We start from the raw sequence: 21733 nt of genomic DNA on the forward strand, positions 1-21733 counted from the left end.
TACAGCCATTCCTGGCAGAAGCACCTTCAACATGTCAGGGAGGAGCTGGGCAGACTACAGAGGGCAGGGTTGACCATTAAGCTGAGCAAATGTCAGGTGGGTATAGAAGAGGCCTCCTACCTGGGACATAGAGTGGGAAGTGGTAAGAGCAGGCCAGAACCTGCCAAAGTAGAAGCCATTCAGGCATGGCCTACACCTGTTACCAAAATGCAGGTGAGGGCATTCTTAGGGACAGCAGGGTACTACACAAAGTTCATCCCCAGTTCTAGTACCATAGCTGCCCCCCTCCTGACAAGGAAGAACAGGCCAAATAAGGGTAGTGTGGATGCCAGCATGTGAGCAGGTATTCCAGAAGCTTAAAGAAGCTTTGGGAGGAACCCCTGTGTTAGCCAGTCCAGATTACAGTAAAGAATTGTTTGTGCAGGTAGATGCTTTGATCCATGGGGTGAGGGCTGTACGTAGCTTTCTTCAGAGGGAAAAGAGCACCCAGTGGTTTATCTCAGTTGTAGATGCCAACCCAGGGAGGAATGCTATGCAGCTGTAGAAAAGGAATGTTTAGCCATAGTGTGGGCACTGCATAATCGTCAACATTATCTGTATTGAAGAAAATTCACTGTAGTTACAGAGCACAATCCCCTAACATGGTTACACAGGGCCAGCCAGAAAAATGCCAAGTTGCTAAGATGGAGCCTAGGGTTACAAGCATATGATCTATCAGTGCAGCACCACAGTGGGATTAGCAATGCCAATGCAGATGGGCTCTCAAGACAGGGAATGGGGTAGGGTATATTCAGATAGACCTAACCCTCTCAAGCAAAGTTTCTCAAGAGTCACCAATTTATATGTGATGCCCATGCACATGCCCAGCAATTAAGGAGCCTCAGTCCTCACCACTAACACCAGTGAGGGGCATCCACATTGGGAAGGATAACAAATACACACACAGTAAAGTACAATTTCTTTTAAGAGCACACAGAGATCACAGTCAGTCTGGAGCTGGTTTCACCCTTTCCCTCCAGATCCCCAGTAAGACTCCCCAGGGGCACAGCTATAGAGTGGGGTCCTTAACCAGGGTCCCAAACCAACTCCTCCAAGCACTCTTTCTGTCCAGCCAGTGCTTTGTGTCCCTGCCTAAGTAGCTGGCACACACACACACACACACACACACACACACACACACACACACACACACACACACACACACACACACACACACACACACACACATACACACACACACTTTGAGATATGATTTATATACAACCACACAGACACTCCTGGGGAAGTTTGGAACAGCTTCACTAGCTGTGCCCCTTCTGTTCAGGCTATAAGGTAGTAATCACTGCCACAAAGACCCTTACGTATCAGCTACTAAAGAGGTCCTTACTAAAGGGTGTCCAATTATTACTATGCAATATTATTATCCAAATGGTAAGTGTGACTGAACAGCAAAGCTCATAGGAGTGGCTTGGCCATTATCACTGTATACATGCAATGTTTTCTAGAGCTTAAATTTTCTCTACACAAAGCAGCCACAGTTGAAAGGTTTGAAATATTTAATAATAAATAATAAAGAGCACAAGACAATGCTTCTTAATACACAGTGCTTGTCAAGAGTTCAGAGATCACAGGTAAATGCTTAAAATAATGCAGTAGAATAGTTCTGACATCAATACAGAAAAATGACTAGTCTAATCCTCCTATTTCCTAGCTATATCTAAGAGAGACACTAATGTCTAAGATCCTACTTGCATACAGACACAGGCAAAGTGTTGGTGAGTTGGATGTTCTGAAGCCAAATGCGAAAAGGCTCTGATTCTCTCTCTCTCTCTGTCCTTAAATTGATAATACTGTACCACTGACTCATTTCAGATTACCAAAAGTGAAAACAAACACAAAAACTGAATAAAAAAACAAAGTAGTGAACTAGTCTCTCAGACATATGCCAACAGTATTCCTAGAATGATCAAAGGAAGTAATGGAATGATAAAATCCTTTTATTAAGCGATAAAAACACTGATAAATAACCAGTAAACACTTTCGTTTGATAAAGTATTAAACGTAATCAGGCACCATATTCTTTACATCACTTCCGTATATACTCATATACTCAAATAGTTCAAATTCAAAAAATGCAAATCAATCAATAAACTCACCACTATAGCCTGCCTAAAAGGTACCATACACACAGTAAAACCCCAAAGAATTATGTGTGCATATGTGTGTATGTTTCTAATAGAAAAAGCTTAATAAAATAAAATACTAAATAAGTATTGCTAAAAACTTGTATACAAAATGTAATGACTATAAAGTGCTAAAGATTTTTTCTCTCCAATGCCTTTAACCTTAGCTATGCTCATTTATCCCCAGCCAACTGTCAGCCTGTAAACAGATTTGCCATCTAAGTTCCTTAAATTCTAAAAGTAGCCCCCATGGTTTTTTGTCATTAATTTCAACCTGATCAATGACTAAAAAATTAATCTGATGCTCTAAATTGTCACAAACATGTTTAGCTAAGGAGCTATTTAAGTTATTTTTTTATAGCATAATCATGTTCATAAATCCATTGACTAAATTTCCTCTCTGTTTTACCTATGTAAATGGCTGGGCATGAGCCACACGATGCTAAGTAAATCACTGCTTTTGAATTGCAGCTATATTTTCCCTTTATATGGTATGTAAAATTTCATACCATAAAATTGTTTGTTAGTTGTATTTTATGGCATGATCCGCAGTGGTGGTGCTGCGGTAGCGTTGTCGCCTCACAGTACGACGCTGTCCGGTTCGATTCTCAGCTAGAGCATCTTCTGCGTGGAGACATGTGTGAATGGGCGTACCTTAGTTGAAGGTTGTGTGTCAGGGCTGGTAACTTGGCATGTAAAAATCAACTACCAATCATTAGCGGACCGGAGTTACTCTGTGGCGACCCCTAACCGAGAAAAGCCAAAAGACACAAACAAAGTTGTATTTTATGGCACAATGCACATGCCCCGCACTTAAACATACCATGCATACTATGACTATTCATAAACTATTTCTCTTTAAATATGTCTTTAAAATTCATTCCCTTTCTATAGGTAATAACAGGTCTTTCACCTATTTGTTGTCTAATATTAGAGTGATCTGTTAATATAGGCCAGTATTTTTCAAATATGGACCTTAACTTTACAAAGTCTTCACTAAATGTAATGGTTAAAGATCTTGAGAAATCAAAGAATTGTTCAGTACCATACTTTTGCCTGTCTGCAGTTATACTAGGCTCTACCATAGAATAAACAACCTCTTCTACTATTGCGTCTGTAGAGTGACATTCATCTCTCAGAACGGGCTGAAAATGTCCATTCATTCTTTTCCTTGTGATTTCCTGAATCAAGTCATCGATTAATTCTACAGGGTGTGCTCTTTTAAGAAACATCCAGCATAAGGTATTACACTCCTGAATAAAATCTTCGTGTCTGGTGACCATTCGAGCTGCCCTAACTAACTGTCCCTTCACTACAGACCTTTCTTGATGCTGGGGATGTGAACTACTGTACTGAAGGAAACAGTTAGAATAAGTCTCTTTCTTGTGAATTGTGATGACATATCTCCCTTTCACTTCATCCTTAAATAAGTGAACATCCAAATAATTAATAAAATTGAAGTTCACATTCAAAGTAAATTTAAAGAATGAAGTGGTGTTATTTATGTATCTCAGGAATTGCTCGAGTGTAACCAGTGATCCCTTCCATATAAGGCAAATATCATTCTGGAATATATGGTATGTCCTAATGTGGTTATTGTAGGAAGACTAAAAAACTAAATGTTTTTCCCAATATGCCATGACTGCATGGCAATTCCTACATCAGTCACACAGACACTCAGTCAAAGTATAAATAATCATTTAGCAGTAGTTCAATAAACATTGTAAAACAAGTTTCTCTCTTTCTCATCGGCTCATCTGTTCCCTAAGCTTCACAGTCTCTTGGGTCTTTCTCTTGCCTTTTCTTAAGTTCTTGTTTTCTGAGATGGAAGTTTACTTTCAAATTTACCAATACTGATGATTTGCACCACGCTTTGCCATTAAGTGTTTCTTCACAACTGACAAAAGTAGACATCCCAGATAGTATGGAAGATTAAATGTATTATTGCATTTTGAATAAAGAAAGAAATTGTCCACAATTATCTTATGGACAATTTTTATGGCATTATTTATCTAGGCACACAGGGAGCTGGAACAGATACTGGTGCAAACACTTTGTGTATCATCAGGGTGTTTCTATACAGCAGGGTTGACAACCTCCCAATTGTTACAAAGTTGAAAAAAATATTACATTTTAAGTTGTGGTCCCTATTCAGGGCACTAATTCTGATTTCACAGATTATTGTACATGGTTTTTACTTTCTTGATTCAAGCTGATCAGTTGCTCTATCGGTTCAACAATGAGCAAAATGTATCCGGTCTAAAACCTGTTTTACTACATGAGTTTTGTGGAATAGTTCCCAAACAAATGAAGACAGCATCCCAGGCAGTGATTTGCAAGATGACAGATATTTAAAGAATGGTGTATACTTTCATTCTTCCAAGCAAATCAAGCTTTCCCATCCTAGGTAAGGGAGGCTGTCCAGCTTACTGAAATTTCAACACCTACAAGAGCGAGAGAGAGATACACTGCATGCAACACATACGGCAGAATTCATTGTCATATAGTCTGCATTGTGTGTGTGTGTGTGGGGGGGGGTGGTGCTTGTATGCAAACATACACATACTCACACACACGCACTATGCACTGTTGTACTCTACTCACTCATACTGTCTTTTGTTCAGTGACAACATGCTTTTCATTGTTACTATCATCTTGTCTCCACATTTTATGGATATTTATTTGTAACTAATGTGTCATTCTAACTTACATCCCAGATTTTCTTAGCTATTTTGCTAGGAAGTCCCTCAGAAGTTTCTCAAAGTTGTACAGCAGTTCTATTTTATTTCACTCATGGTCAGTTCTGTAACAAAAATGATTTACTGAAAAAAAAAATCACTTACTCTATGCGGCAGCCTATCCTCTTGAGGACAATCTCCTTCCCCTCTGAAAAACATCTACGGAGATTAACCTTTTGTATGTCTGCATTAAAAAAAGAATTAACTGGCAGCCGTTGCCCAGTGGGAAAAAAGCAAAACTTCAAGCACTACAAATTCCTTAAAGAACTGCTTCTTAGACCGACTGCTTTTATTTGAATACTTAGGTGATATGAACAGTCTTGCTCCTTTATTATGAAACAATATGTTTTTTATACAGCGATGGACACAATGGTATAAACATTGAGTCATTCTTGTGTACTGAAGATGTTACATGTATAAACTTATTTTTCAATTAATCTAACTGTAATAGACATTCCCCAGCATTCATGAAGCTCAGCGCAAGGACGGCATTAGCCTTGCACCGAGCGTGCAGCTTAGAGATGGTGCAGCAGCACCATATGCATATTAATGAAGGCGTGCTGCTGCACTGTCCATGTACACAAGAAACATGTGCGAGTGCAGGGGGCATGTTTAAGTGCTGCACGGAGGCATGAACATGTCAGCTACAGTCGCACAACCTAAAATAATGACTAGTACAGCCTGCCTCTAATAGTAATCACTCTTGTCAGTGTCTGTGGATACTAAAATGTATGCAAAGCATACAAGTGAGTTCCACGAACACCAAAATAAAATCACAGGAGTAAACTCACAAGCACATAGCTGAATGTTGAGCCCTCGTCCCTCGAACAATGACATTTAAAACCCTGTGTCCGTATTTCATTGTAGTGTTGATTTTTATACCAAGTGGAAGCGAAATGCAGCTTGTTTGTGTGCCGCTGCCCTTTGCTAAGCCTTGCCCAATGGTCAGAGCATTCGCTCAATATCTGCCTATTTGCGGTCCGAGTCGTCCTTGTCTGGATGGCCCAAAGATGAATGGGGATTACCTGGGTCTACCTGCCATGTCATGAAAGATAAGTATTTGCGTGTACCTATGTGCGTGAAGTACAGCATGTGGAAGACCAAATATGCTAGGGTTGTCCTCACAACCATATTGGTACCAGTGATATGTAGAGTACGCAATGTGTACTGCTGTCTGTGCCATGGGCTAGCAACCAGAGAAGGGATGGGTGGTGTGTTTGTGGAATTTGGGAGGGGGTGACGGGTAATGTAATAATTCGCCAAGTTGAGACTGGGTCGGATGTACAATAGGTGAACTGGAGGTATACGAGGGAGCAGTGGGTGAATCAGAAAGGAAACCAAAGAACATACATTCACATCTCCAATACACCCTGACAGGCCATACTGCAGAACACAATCCCACAAACATATGAACATTAAAATGTGCGACACACATGCACAGAAACGGTACCGGCTCATACCCACATAATGGTCTGGCCTGAACTAAGCCATCCAACGCCAACACACCTGGATACATAATTGAATACCCATCATCCCCTCCACAGCACCCCCCCCCCTTGCTGAACGTCCACCAAAACCACCCAAACTCGGGCTGCTAGCTAGGGCCAGCCATATCTGCACATAGTGCCCCCTACCCACATCCAGTAGGCAGTCTCACCCTAGGTAGTCTCAGGCTTGCAAACTAGGTATCCCATGCAGGCATAACCCTCTCTCATTTTCATACAGCCAGAAGAACACGGTTCATCGTCCACAATTTTTGGACATTCCTCATGGGATAAGTGTAGTTGTCAAGTATGTGTCCTATTCATAAATATGTATACTTTAGTGGTCAAACCAGTGACTATAGTGTCTCTGTTCCTGGGTCCAAGCCACGGAAGAGCTGCTAATTTTATATGATGCACAGAATAATGGCAGTCAGATATAGGGTGATTAAGGCACTTTCAAGCAGACGTAAGCGGGTATGCGCAACAGTAAGTGGCGGTCATTCAACAGTATGAGAAATATAAATAAGCATGTAGGTATATATGCATGTGTATCTACAGACAGATATATATATATATATATATATATATATATATATATATATATATACATATATATATATATATATATATATATATATATATATCCATGAAGAATGAACATGGTCAAAATAAAGCAGTCATAACTAATGTGAAAGGAAACAGCAGCAGAACCCCCCCCCCGTGTATTATTTAGTGCTGTCCTATCAAGTTGGCCAGAGGTGAGCAAACCTCCTGTGTCTCCAACCACGGGTAGGATGCTAACAGTGGAACTAACTTTGTCCACATGCTAAGTCGGACTTTCAAACAGGTACAGGGCAGTCCCAGTCTCCATTCAGACAAACCAAAAACCAGAAGACTAATTGAACACCCTAACCATTATATGAACATATATCCCAGGACTATAAGCTTGGGACATCTGAATATACTTGGAGTGAGCCAACATACGGGATGTGTCTAGAGCAGTAGGGAGTGGCGCATGTGTAGCAGTGTGGTATATTTCTGACCAGAGAATAGATGACTGCTGTGTTAGTGATGTTTTGCTGCATTTGCTTTGGTAACTATGAACCATGGGTATACATGCAAATGAAGCAGCACAGCAATAGTGTAGTGGTTAGAGCATCTGCCTATTGAGCAGACGTTGCTGGTTCGACTGAAGCACACACCATTTATGATGCGTAATCCATATACAAGCATATCCTGCTAATTTTATGCTGTATAACGATATAATACCATTGAAATGTAAACTGGGGTGACATATCACAGTAAGAATGCAGAAGGTGCTTGCGTGATGTGAAATGGTGGTTAAACATGGTGAAACGGAAAACTGCTGCTGAAAAGTGTTGTACTCACCCTTTGTCCAATGGCCCTTGTTCTGCCAAGCAACACAATAAACCGCCTTGGCCAGGCTCGACGCCAGGACCCTACACACCACAACCAATGTGATTTACCACTAAGCCATGGCAGTTATACCTAATTCTGATGTTATCACAAACATAGCAGACAGCACAGTCATTCAACAGTATGATCAAAGTAATTAGTCATGTAGATGTATATGCATGCGTATGTACAGATATTATATATATATATCTATATATATATATATATATATATATATATATATATATATATATATATATATATATATATATCTACAGAACGAACTTGGGCCCAAGAAAGCATTCATAATGAATGCGAAGGAAAACAGCAGCGGAACATATCAAGCTGGCCAGAGGTGGGCAAACCCCCTGTGTCTCTAACCACAGGTTGGATGCTAACAGTGGGAGTAAGTTTGTCCACGTGCTAAGTCTGACTTTCAAACAAGTACAGGGCAGTCCCAATCCCTAGTCGGATGAGCCTAAACCTGGATGACCATATGAACACCCTGACCTTCATATGAACGTATGTGCCAGGACTGTAGGCTTGGGAAGTCTGAATATACTTGGAGTGAGTCAACATGCGGAACAGGTCCAGAGCAGTAGGGAATGGTGCATGTGTAGTGGTCCAGTTTTCCCAACAGGAGAATGGATGCCTGCTGTGTTAGTGAAGTGTTGAGGCATGTGTTCGGGTAACTGTGAACCATGGGTATACATATAAATGAAGCAGAACACCAATAGTGTAGTGGTTAGAGCATCCACCTAACGAACAGGCATTCACGGTTCAAGTTCGACTATAGCACATATCATTTTCCATGTGGAATGAATGTTGTTCTGCTGTAAAAGTGACATAATAACATGTAAAAGTGAACTTGAGTATTGCATAGGACTTTTAACCACATCCTTTCAATCAAAGTGGTACTGTCATAATGAATAAGAAACAAGTAAGCACAAATAAGCGGCAGTAAACATATGTAACACACAGGAAGCATATGCGAGTGCGCTTGCATGACTGTAAGCAGCACCCAGCATAGGAAATGTATATCAGTATGTACAGATGTTTTATATATATATATATATATATATATATATATATATATATATATATATATATATATATATATATATATCTATACATATATATATATATATATATATATATATATATATATATATAGACTGACTGACAGACCATTTCAAACCCATTTGGTTGACAGCTCATTCATCGATCGACAAACATTCTGGGGCTGCACCCCCCACCCCCCAATGTGCCCCCACCCCCAACTATATATAACAACTCCACAGTCGCACAACAGTGGGGAGGGGGGCAAATCCCAGGTTTTTGCCTTGTATACTTTTGTCGATGAAATGAGCTGTCGACCAAATGGGTTTCAGTGAAATGGTCTGTCAGCGAATAGAAGTAGACCCATATATATATATATATATATATATATATATATATATATATATATATATATATATATATATATATATATATATATATATATATATATATATGTGTGTGTGTGTGTGTGTGTGTGTGTGTGTGTGAAGAATGAACATCGTAACAATAAAGCATAGACAAGGGATGAGAAGGGAATGAACAGCAACTATGGTATTATATAGTGCTGTCAGCGTATGTCATAACAAGCTGGCCAGGAGTGAGCAAAGCACTGCTACTCACACCACAGGCAGGGTTTTACCAGTGGGAGTAACATCGTTGAATTACTAAGTCTACTTTACACACAGACAGAGAGTAGTCCCTACTGGGACTACCAAAAATTATAAGGTGCATTTGGGCGTCCGGCCATTACTCAAGCAAAGGCAGGTATATTCAAAGACTAAATGGGGGGAGAGCCTGAGAATACACGAAGCAGGACAACATATGTGTAGGGCCCCTAACACTCTGGAGAGGGCAATGTTTGGAGGTGTGTCATGGCTGTGATAATAAATGGATATTAGAAGTTTCTCATGTAAGTTGAACATGGGTGGGGTGGAGGAACTATGGGTATGAAATTATGGATCCAGGCATGCCAGGGTTGGATGGCCCAGATCTATTTGGGCAGCCCCATGGAGGTCAGCGCGTTCGTAATAGGTATATATGCATACACACATGCAGGCATCAATATATAGAAGTACATTCTCTGTAACATATGCATTCCATTTGTTGACATAGATAACAGGAATGTGCACATACAGACATCGACAGTAGATGGAATAATAGGCTGTGCAGAAGAGGGATGGGATGAAACTGCTAAAATGCAGAGGTGTGTACAGTGTCCAAAGTCAGTGCTGTGCTGACGATAATCAAATGTGAGGGCTTTCCCACACATGGAATCATTCCTGTGATCTGCCCGCTATGGCAACGCCAAGAATTAAACCGGTCTATTTGTAAAAGAAATACACTGAACATGTACATAATTAGGCTCCCATGTGTAACGTGTGCATTACCACAAAGTCATACATATTAATTAATGGTAGTGTCATGTTAACGAGAGTAAGGACGTAATGAAGTATAGAGTCTAATCTTGCCATAAACACATGCGTGCTCCATGTGGGGCAACCCAATAATTGCGAACAGTATTCCTTCAGTCGCTCACATCACCGATGATTGTGGACTAAACGTATGGGAGTTCTGAGGAGTTCTAGGGAGTGGCCAATGTGTAGTGGTGTTGATACACCGCGAATCTAACTCGAGAATGGATGACAGCAGTGTTAGGGAGGCGTTGGGGTGTGTTTTTGGGGAACCAGGAGCCATGGGTATATGGGTATATATGCATATGGAGCAGCACAGCAATAGTGCATTCATTAAAGCAACCCCTAACAAACAGACATTCTTGTACCAAATCCCACTGTATCACATTCCAATTACCATCGGTAATCCATACATGAACATATTGCGACATCTGTCCGCTGTATAACCTGCTAGATATCGATTACAAGATAACTGGAGTGAAGTGCCAGTAAGTTGCAGGCATACATATGTTGTTGTTGTGTCTTTTGGCTTTTCCCGGTTAGGGGTTGCCACAGCGGAACTCCGGTCCGCTAATGATTGGTAGTTGATTTTTACGTGCCAAGTTACAAGCCCTGACGCACAACCTTCTACGAAGGTATGCCCATTCATGCATGTCTCCACGCAGAAGACACTCTAGCTGAGAATCGAACCAGACAGTGTTTTATTGTGAGGCAACGCTACCACAGCACCACCACCGCGGGTCATATATATATATATATATATATATATATATATATATATATATATATATATATATATATATATATATATATATATATATATATATATATATATATATATATATATATATATATATATATATATATATATATATATATATATATATATATATATATATATATATATATATATATATATATATATATATATATATATATATATATATATATATATATATATATATATATATATATATATATATATATATATATATATATATATATATATATATATATATATATATATATATATATATGTGTGTGTGTGTGTGTGTGTGCGTAGATATACAGAAATATACAGCTATGATAGGAAACAGCACACAGGAATGACATATGTTCACAGGCTATGCCAATGGAAGTGAGGAGCCCAGGCATGAAACATGAAACACGTAGCATGCCCTGCCACCACCCCCCCCAGCCAGACACGGGAAACATACACGCAAACAATGTAAAGAGTCCACTGCTCCCCAGACCACAGGCATGATACAACCGGGGGGTACACAGTGCACCCATGGATTGTAATCTTGGAACACAGACTGGAGCGTCACCACAAAATTTTCACAAACCAAATAAAGGTGATAGACCAGCCATTTTGTCCGCGGTGTATACAGACTCGGAATACAAGGGTGGGTAACCCTCATGACCCATGGGCCAAGACAATTGTATGAAATGGGTCCCATGAAGTGGAGAGTGGGCAGCATGTAATGGTGTGTCCAGAACAGATCAGTACCCAGAGTAAGGATGGGTGCTGCTGAGGAGGCGAGGGTGAGGGAAATATGGGAAGCTACTTATGGGTCTAGGTGTGCAGGTGTTGGCTGATGTGGGCCTATATGGACAGCCCTAGGGATGCAAGTGAATGTGTTCATTGGGCAGAGGTGTCGGCCAACGTGCAGCCACACGCACTGCGAGACCCACTAAAGCAAAGTGTAATCTATATGGCAAGGAATGGAATAACCAGATGTAGACGTATATATGTAGAGGTATGTGTGTGTATATCTACCCATAGTGACATAGAGATATGCCTCTCCCTCACAGTAGTACGAATGTATACATACAGGGAAAGAATACAGATACATACACACATATAAACATATACATATACATATACAGACAACCATATGTTGTTAGAGTATGTATATATATATATATATATATATATATATATATATACAGCAAGCTATAGATATACATGTATGCATACATATACAGATATATATGTATATATTAATGTAAATATATATGTATATATGTATATATATATATATATATATATATATATATATATATATATATATATGTGTGACAGCAAATATACACATGTATATAGCTAGAATATGATACAGCAGTTACAAGTAACATATGTTCACAGGCCGTGCATATGGTGGTGGGAGGTCCAATAAACAAATGTGTAACACGTAGCATCAACCCACCCCCCCAGCTAGGCCGGTGAGACATACAGACACACAATAAAGGTAAACACACCACTGCTTCCCAGACCACCAGCAGGATACTACCAGTGGGAGAGACCTGCAAGGTCTAAACTTGAAACATAGACATCGATGTCCCTTGTGGGACAAAAAAAATTAATGATTGGAGCCAGTCCAGGTAATGATTTATCAAACCAGGCTGTAGATGTACACGGACCAGTAGGTTGTGCAAGCCTGATAACCCATGGGTCGACACAATGTACAACATGTGTCCTGGCACGGGGAGAGTGGGCAGTGTGTAGTGGTGCATTTATACCCCATCTGCACCCACAGTAAGGATGACTGCTGTAGAGGAGTGGCAGGTGGGAGAACTATGGGTATGCAATTATGGGCCTAGGCATGCAGGTGTTGGCTGGCAGAGCCATATTAGGACCACCCCGGGGATGTAGGTAATATTCCAATATGGGCATAGCTGACACCCATACCTCCCAACCCCTAAGAGCACATCCACTGGATAGGCCGAAAACCATTGGGGGAACACATAGGGACCATACCATTGAACTGTCCCCAATTACCAGGGACGTCCCTGATTTCGACTCAGATTCTAACTCTGTCCCACCTAAACCCTCCTTGAACTAGTGATATTAGGAGGATAGATGGTGGATTACATGTAATGAATAACGACAACAGTTAAGAGTCATAAACAGCATGTACTTCAGACAATGTATATGAATACATATACTCTGAGTCTGTCAATGTGTCAGGTTGATAGCACCAATAATTTAAATGTGTCCCTGATGTTATGCCGTGTCTCTGATTCAGTCTTCATTTTTCCACAATCGTATGAGAGGTCTGATAGGGACAGAAAGCACATATTCCACTGACTACCTTAGAAAGATGATAGAATAATAGGTATGCAGTAGCATGACTCAGCTGACAGATGTGGGTCCCAAAACCCAATTACTTGTCTGTATTGAAGAGTTTCAGCTCCCATGCATCAGCCAGATGGGTGGAGATTGTAAGAGGAACACACAAATAATATGAATAAAACACTGGACAGGTCGCTGATTCCGTACAGTCAAACGGCATGCCGTCGCCTAATGGGCAGCCATTCCCGATACTGTAGGCATGTAATATGATGTAATAGGCATCACAAGATAATACTGTGGCCCTCGCTCCCACCCAGGGGTGTGAGTGTCAGATGCTAGCACCAATGTCAGTGCATTTGCAAGTGCAAGAGCAAGCTGGTATAAGCCTGTTTGGCTGCCAGTATATGAGTATTACACTGGTAAAGCAATGTAGAGGCTAATTGAGTGTAAGAAGCTGTAACCAGAGGTTAGCAATGCATAACACCCACTCACAACTGCTTTAATGTGCCTTAATCCCTCCATATCCAATGGCCTTGTTCTGCCCTGCAACAAAACAAACGGCCTCTGCAAGACTCAAAACCAGGACCCTGTACACACAGCTAATGTGATGTACCAATAAGCCATGGCAGATATACAGACATCGGACCTCATCACAAACATATCATCCAGCGCAGTCATTCAACAGTATAGGAAATGTATTCCATCATGTAGATGTATGTGTGAGTGTTTATGTCCAGCATATATGTACATACATATATAGAGATATATCAGGAACATACCATGTGACAACAAAGCATTACAAACAAATGAAAAGGGAAACACCAGCGATGCCTGTATTATGTAGTGGTATTGTCTTATGTAATATCAAGACTCCCCCAGACAGACATGTGTCATTCATACACACAAACATTTGTACATTGGCCGTATACATCACTCTGTGCATGTTATTTACATTAACACAACAGTTCCTGTCCAATCATTATGTGAGAGCAGTACTCTTGTAAGGTGCTGTGTGTGACATCATCATCATCATGATAAAGGTAAATGGGGTAACCATAGAGGGACCAGTAGTATTGTGTGTATAATGGGGTCGTCCACATCACATGTACCTGGAGCATTTAGGAGTCATGTGCATACTAGGATAGTGCGCCTGAGAGACTGGGGTGAGGACAACAGGAGTATGTTGTGATGCATATTAAAAGGGTTACATGTGTCCAGTGGACATGTGTGTGAAATGGACAGCTATGTATGGGGCAAATGTTGCTCTAGGAACTGATCGGCCTTACGTTTCCGTAGGGTGAGAGTGGGATGTGGGGGAAGGAGAGTAGGCATGCCCGTGGAGCATAGGTAGGGATGGATGACAGACAACACAGCATTCAGGGTCGGTATATGACACATGTGAAGGGATACACCTCAGACGGGGAAGGGTGTTTAGCATTCACATGCCCTTGAGCCCCCAGATGTAAACAGTGGGACGGAGGTCCCCAGCCATGGGCAGCAACTACCACTGCACCAAAACAGCTGCAAAGGTGGCAGTGCTGGGGGCTGTCTAGGAGGGGCAACCTCACCCTGTAAATGCAACACTCTGCCCTTGAGCTGGCGCATCTGGCCTCAAAACCCCTTATTGAGCCCCCTACACACCACGTCCGGGACTATACGACAGCGGACATGTTCCTGTCTGGACCTGCTCCCAGGAGGGATAAGCCCCATTCTCAGTGGCAGTACCATCAGAAGGTGGTGCAGAGCCAACAGAGGTGGAGGTCCAAGGGTGGGCCCCAGATGTGCTGGTGCCCGGTGCCATGGCCAGCTGAAGTGGGACAGGAGGTTCTGCCAGGACCTCCAAACCCATACAGCCTATGGTGTTGCAGTTTAAACACAGATATGACTTACTAATAGTCAACAGCAGTCAGGATTGCTTACAACAGCATGCATAGATATGACCATCAAACCAACGCAACAGATGGTATACATTTGCAGAAGGAGAACATCACATGTATATATACTGCATGACATCTGTACAAAGTATAGAAGACGTGTGACTGCAGCTATGAACAGTGGCCCATTACTGGCATGTCACTGGAAGCCCAGACAGTGTCTGTCATACCATTGTTCCATGTGACATATAAGGGCAGTAACACATCACTATCACCATGTACTGGCTGCAATCCTCACACTATGACCATGCTGTTGTCAGATGTGTGTTCAGTGAGTAACACAGGAAACAAATGGTTCCACACACTGACCAGTTCACAGATGGCCCTACAGATGGGGGTCCATCATGAACAGAGCACTGTCTTGTCAGTTGTAAAACATGCAGAATAGCCATTACCACACACAACTTGTTAAACAGGCAGTAGTCTCAATGAAGCATAGCTACACTTACATGCTGTAGTCATGTCTGGCACATCACCCTCCTGTCTGTAGGCTATTTCACCACTGTGTATGTTGTTTGAGGAACATCCAGATAACATCTGTGATGCCGTTTCCAAGCACCAGATCCAGGTACTACACACAGCGACTCTCATGGGCAAACACCAACATGATGTCCCTGGATATTGTACTGTGTTTTTCATGCGAAAGGCTATGGGAACATCATCACAGCTGTTGCACATGCAATCAGCTAGATGAGGACTGCAAATGTACAGAGGCCATCACCTGATCATGACCACCACTTACGTTGCACAAGCTGCTGCTGAGCAGGTGTACACCTCCACATCCACCAGAGAGTGTGTGGGAGGGACAGACAGAGGCAAAGTACATCAGAAAAGGGCTTGGAGACTAAAACCTAAGCATCGCCTGTCACACACCTACCAGTACAGGGGTCAGACCCCTGACCGACTAGTCATTACTATTACAAGTGCATGCAGTTACTCCATGTGCCACAAAGCTGACATGTTGGTGTGCTGCAGGAACACATATGTGTGTTGGTGAGTGACATCTGCAACAGAGATATAGTAGACATACATTAGGTGTAGCACATATAGCTGTCCACATGAACGGATGTCATTGTCAACACAACCACATTCTCTAATGGACTCACATGGACACTCTTTGCAAGGCCCGCAAATACACACCCTAACTACATAGTTTGCCACACTGCAGTAATGCACAGGTACTACATGCACCACAGGGGATATCCGGAGCTGCTATGGGCTAGAGCATGTGAACGTGTTTCACATCTGTTGGTATGCCAATGGGAGTTATACTGGGAGTGACTGTGGTTGGGGGCATCATACCCCACATGCAGACACAAGGTGCCAGTACTGACATGCATGTTTGCAATACTTCATGGGTGTGTAGTGGTTGATGTCACCACATATGTGGGGAAAATAGTGAAGGAACATTGTCTGCAATTATGTGCCTATTGTACTGCTGTACAGGGTGCCATGTCCTCTGCAGCCCACTGCAATCACACCATGCCTACTATCTGTCATCAATGTGCAGGGTACTAGCAACACAGTGGGATATTCTAGGCAAGTGTGTTTATGTATGACACATGGGTTCAGAACATATTCTGGGTACTAGTAGTGTTGCATACTTTGTTCACCAGGCCTTTTGCCAGATGTAGTGGTATAGCTTGCCAACACAATCCCGTGGCTGACTGACAGCTGTACTCCTCGTGAGGTGGGCATTGTGAAATAAAACAGAAAAATACAAAATCCACTTCCCAACATGTCTACTGGTTAGACACACACACAGCCACCTCCACATAGGCTCTGGTAGGCAAACACACACCTGCTTTGTCCTAGAAATGAACCCCTACCTAACTAGTTTATTACACTACAGCAATACGCAGTTACTGCACATGCTATGGAGAATACTGGGTCACAGCACTCCTAGAGGTGTATTCCTAGGCGGGTGACATCAGCAGGATTGCCAAAGGTGGTCATGTGAATTGTACAGAGTGTGCATACTCTAAAAAGCATTGTTTTCATCTCAGGCAGACAAAGACAAACACACACACACACACACATTTGGACTCTTTCAGAATAGAACCCCTACCTAACTAGTTTTTCACACTACAGCAATATGCAGTTACAGCACACGCTACAGAGAACACTGGGTTACAGCACTCCTAGAGGTGTATTCCTAGGTGGGTGACATCAGCAGGATTGCCAAAGAAGGGCATTCCACGTATACTGCGGCTCGTACATGTCTGTTACCTGTTGCTTACTGTCACGACAACACATTTACACCTGCTTACAGCTGCTTAAAAGTGTTTATCCAGTCCTAATTGACAGTATCAGCAAGGCTTGCAGGTCTTGAACCCTGGACACTGAGGTCATTGGAAGTACCACTAAGCCATCTGGGTTGTACACATGTTGCATGGAGTCTATAATGCATATCCTACCACAGGTATTCCACAGTACTGAAAACAAATGGGTCACTCCCTTTGTGTACAGATGTACAGTACCCTTGAATGTACTGTACTTTGTGAAACAACAGAGACAAGTCTACATCGATACAACTGTCATAAGTACATTTATATATATGAACCTACGGGATGTGTACACACACACATATATATATATATATATATATATATATATATATATACACACACACACACACACACACACACACACACACACACACACACACACACACACACACACACACACACACACACACACATGTCTAAACACCCTTTGTGACACAGAAGGGTTCCAAAGGAACTGACATGTACACAAATCAGAGGCATCGTTTGTGTCCTAACATTTAAATCATAAGCAGTTCACCAGAGAAGGGATGGTTGCTGTGTATGTGGAGTTTGGGGTGGGGAATGATGGCTATTGTAATCTACCCTGGGGATTGTGGAGTTAGGGTGGGGGAATGATGGATATGGACCTACACCACGGCGACCACTTCGGTGTCACTGCTCGACAGTGCCACAGGAAAATAACATACCCAACTGTAGTCATGCATGACCGTGTATTCTTTACCATTCCTAAGTATGTAATACTTTGTAGACACCGGTCACCACGGTTGGCCACCATAGTGTGCTAAAAGACATTACACATGTGTATGCCTGTCTACAGGGTAGTCACACACACATGCCAGTATTGTGCCTACACTTCATGCCTATGTAAAGGTAACTAGAACAGTGGTATGCAGTTGGGGTATGTGCCACAGAACACATACACTTACATGTAGTGATTCCACGTCTGAGCTGGGTGACATCACAGGACCGATTACTCGCAGTGGAGAGGGGGGGAAGAGAGAGGTTTAGCAACTGACAAGGATAAAGGCCAGTGCAAAAGGAGGTATCGCTTTGGAATGTAGCAAAACCCGCTGCCATGACAGGATGCTGACACATATACACACACAATTACACTCATCCATTTGCTGACACACACACTCAGGCTTTGGCTGAGACCCACACACATGCATTTGCTGTCACACACACAAACACACGCACACAGTTGCCAGTGGTGGGATCAGAACTTCTGCCTATCTAATGTTCATGATTACAGTACTACACAGTTACAAGATGCGCCACAGACATTACACATTCCAAGGCAGTCAGACTGCCCTTCTACAATTGAGGACAACAACAGGGAGACTGACAGTCATGACATAGCTGTAGACCTGTGTGTTTAAAGTAGGTATCCATTGCAACCTGTATGCACAAACAAGACACATCATCTGCAGGTAGGCCTGAGAGGTATAGTTGTAGCACAACAGGAACCTGAACTGGACTATGGCCATCTGCAGAATGGACAACTAGTATCACTATACAGGGTTACAGTGGGCATGCTCAAACACTTAGTAACACAGGGCAGTCTGGGATGCACTATGACTACAACTACACAAGGTTATACTGGGCATGCTCATACACTTAGTAACAAAGGGCTTGTTGGGTGCACTGACTCAAATTACACAAGGTGGCAGTGGGTATGCTCATACACCTAGTAGCACAGGGCTGTTTGGGATGCACTCTGATTCTAAACACTGAAGGCCACATTGTGCATGTTCAAACACTTGTACTGCACATGCTGTAATGGACTCCTATTGTAAACACACAGGTTAACAGCTAGGTACATCTTACCTGTCAGTATATATGCACATCATACTGGTTTAATACCTGATACCTGTATGGGGCCTGTAAATGATATATCTGTGTCTGTGCTGTGTGATACACATGCATACATGTACATGACGTACTGACATATATATGTTACGTATACACATTCATGCATGTGTGGATGTGACAGTCAATAGGTTACCGGGGTCACAGAGGTGAATGCTACCTACAACATGTGTCACACACCTTGCTGCCCTGAAAGGCATACATTGATAGTAGGTTGTGGACAGTGGCATTATATGTGGAACAGTGGCATGTGCAAGCATAATGTGTGAGCCACCTTCTGTAATGGTACTGAGGTGCAGGTGACAAGATGACCTCTCCCGGCTGTGGTAGTAGTTGTCATTATTACCAGGACTGCTATACACAAGTTCTGTCACTGTCCGTCACCCTACATGGGGCATATGCTACTAAGCACATGAGTGCTACATGCAGTGATGTCATGGTACAGGTGGCAACTGCTAGACCAGAACAATGAGCCAATGTACTGCTATTATGAGGTCATCCAGTGTCTGTCATTCTGGCCTGTCATGACCATACGACGAGCCTTCAACACAGAGCAAATGCATCCATGTTACACGTGTGTGTGGATAATACCTAGGTCACATTTACCCATATAGCCTCATTCCATGGCAAATGTCCTACACACAGAAGTAACACCCGACACCTACATGATAATTGCATTGGATGCCTATGCTAACCCATGCTAGATGTGTGGCTTTAGTAATCCATTAGCTTAATGTAGAACCTACAATGGTGAATACAACATCTGTACAGTGAGGAACACATGGCTGAAGGTTCTGTAGTGCACAATTACACTACCATCATATAACTCAGATCCAGACTTGTGGGCCATAATAGTGGTATGGACCATACCAGGTGGTGGTGTACACATATTCATAAAGGCTACTCACATGTACGGACCACTACTCCGACATAACACAGCACAGATGAGTCAGGTACAGGTGACAGTGGCAAATGCAGCATCCTAGGTTGTATCCACATATACATCCACCACCTTGTTCCCAGACTACCAACACACATCCATATGTGGTATGACATAGTATGGTAGACCACCAGATACCCCTCAATTGGTGGACTGTACCTAGGCCTACATCAAATATGCATTGTACCCATGTACAGACATAGCTGCATAATGTGTTATGCAATGCAATAATACCACTGTTTGTAACCTGCTCAGTTGTACACATACCAGGGCCCCTCAGATGTCAGCATTAACACTGTTGACTGCTGCTGTACACCAGTAACCAACACCCTCATGGTTGGATATGACCTAACCGTACCTGCCCTGGATATGTACTTCCCACACTCATACAACATATATCACATTACTATAGCTTTCATTTACCTTTCTACATACAGGTGGCTACAGCCATTGCACACATGCACATGGCAAATAGCATGCTAACAGTACATAAGGTCTGATATCTATATTGACAGAGGTAATATCCCCTCTTTACTGGTCACCCATGACACCTATCATATCGTACAACACCCCATGTGGCATGTATGACTTTAAACATGTCCACCTAATGCAATGCCTACAAACATACCCAAATAACAGGACAATAGGACCTACACAAGGTCTGTATTGACAGACCCAGGGAAATCCAGCTCTACACTGCATATTCTTGAGTAGTCACATGTGATATGTTCATGACATGTACAGCCGTATGTGGCCACAACTCCTACATATACCCTATGTCAACAATTGCAAGCCATGCATGCTGTGTGCTGTCTGGACATTAACCTTAGTACCACAATAGACAGTACATGCTGGGGTGAGAAGTGTACAAGCCACAGATTCTTGGCTATGTTTCACACATGGTGTGGAGAAGGTGTGGAATGTTTCCTCTTGACCTGCTAGTGCATGTACTGATATGGACCGCATATGTGTACATGTATTGCTGTTTGTGTAGATTCCATGTGTGTGCAGTGTCTGATGTCTGAAGGTGACTGTTGTCTTACTACATCATGCTGTTGCAATACAGCCTCAACATTGCCAACTGTATCTGGTGATATGCTCTAAGTACAGTAAGCCATACATGAGGTATGGACAGATGTTTGGACATGACTACTAAGTGGTGGGGCTTCTTTGCAGATGAATGATTACTGAGGACAGCTCACAGGTGTGTAACAACCAGGCCTACAATAACCTGTGTACCTGCTAAGGTCAGGTTTGTTAATTGAAGTGGAAGACAGACAATGTAGAATGCTGTAAGGGTGACACTGAAGGCAAACCCTATGACACCTGTAAAA

Source organism: Protopterus annectens, chromosome 5.part0 (assembly GCF_019279795.1).
Source record: "Protopterus annectens isolate FY-2018-M chromosome 5.part0, PAN1.0, whole genome shotgun sequence".
Taxonomy (NCBI): Eukaryota; Metazoa; Chordata; order Ceratodontiformes; family Protopteridae; genus Protopterus; species Protopterus annectens.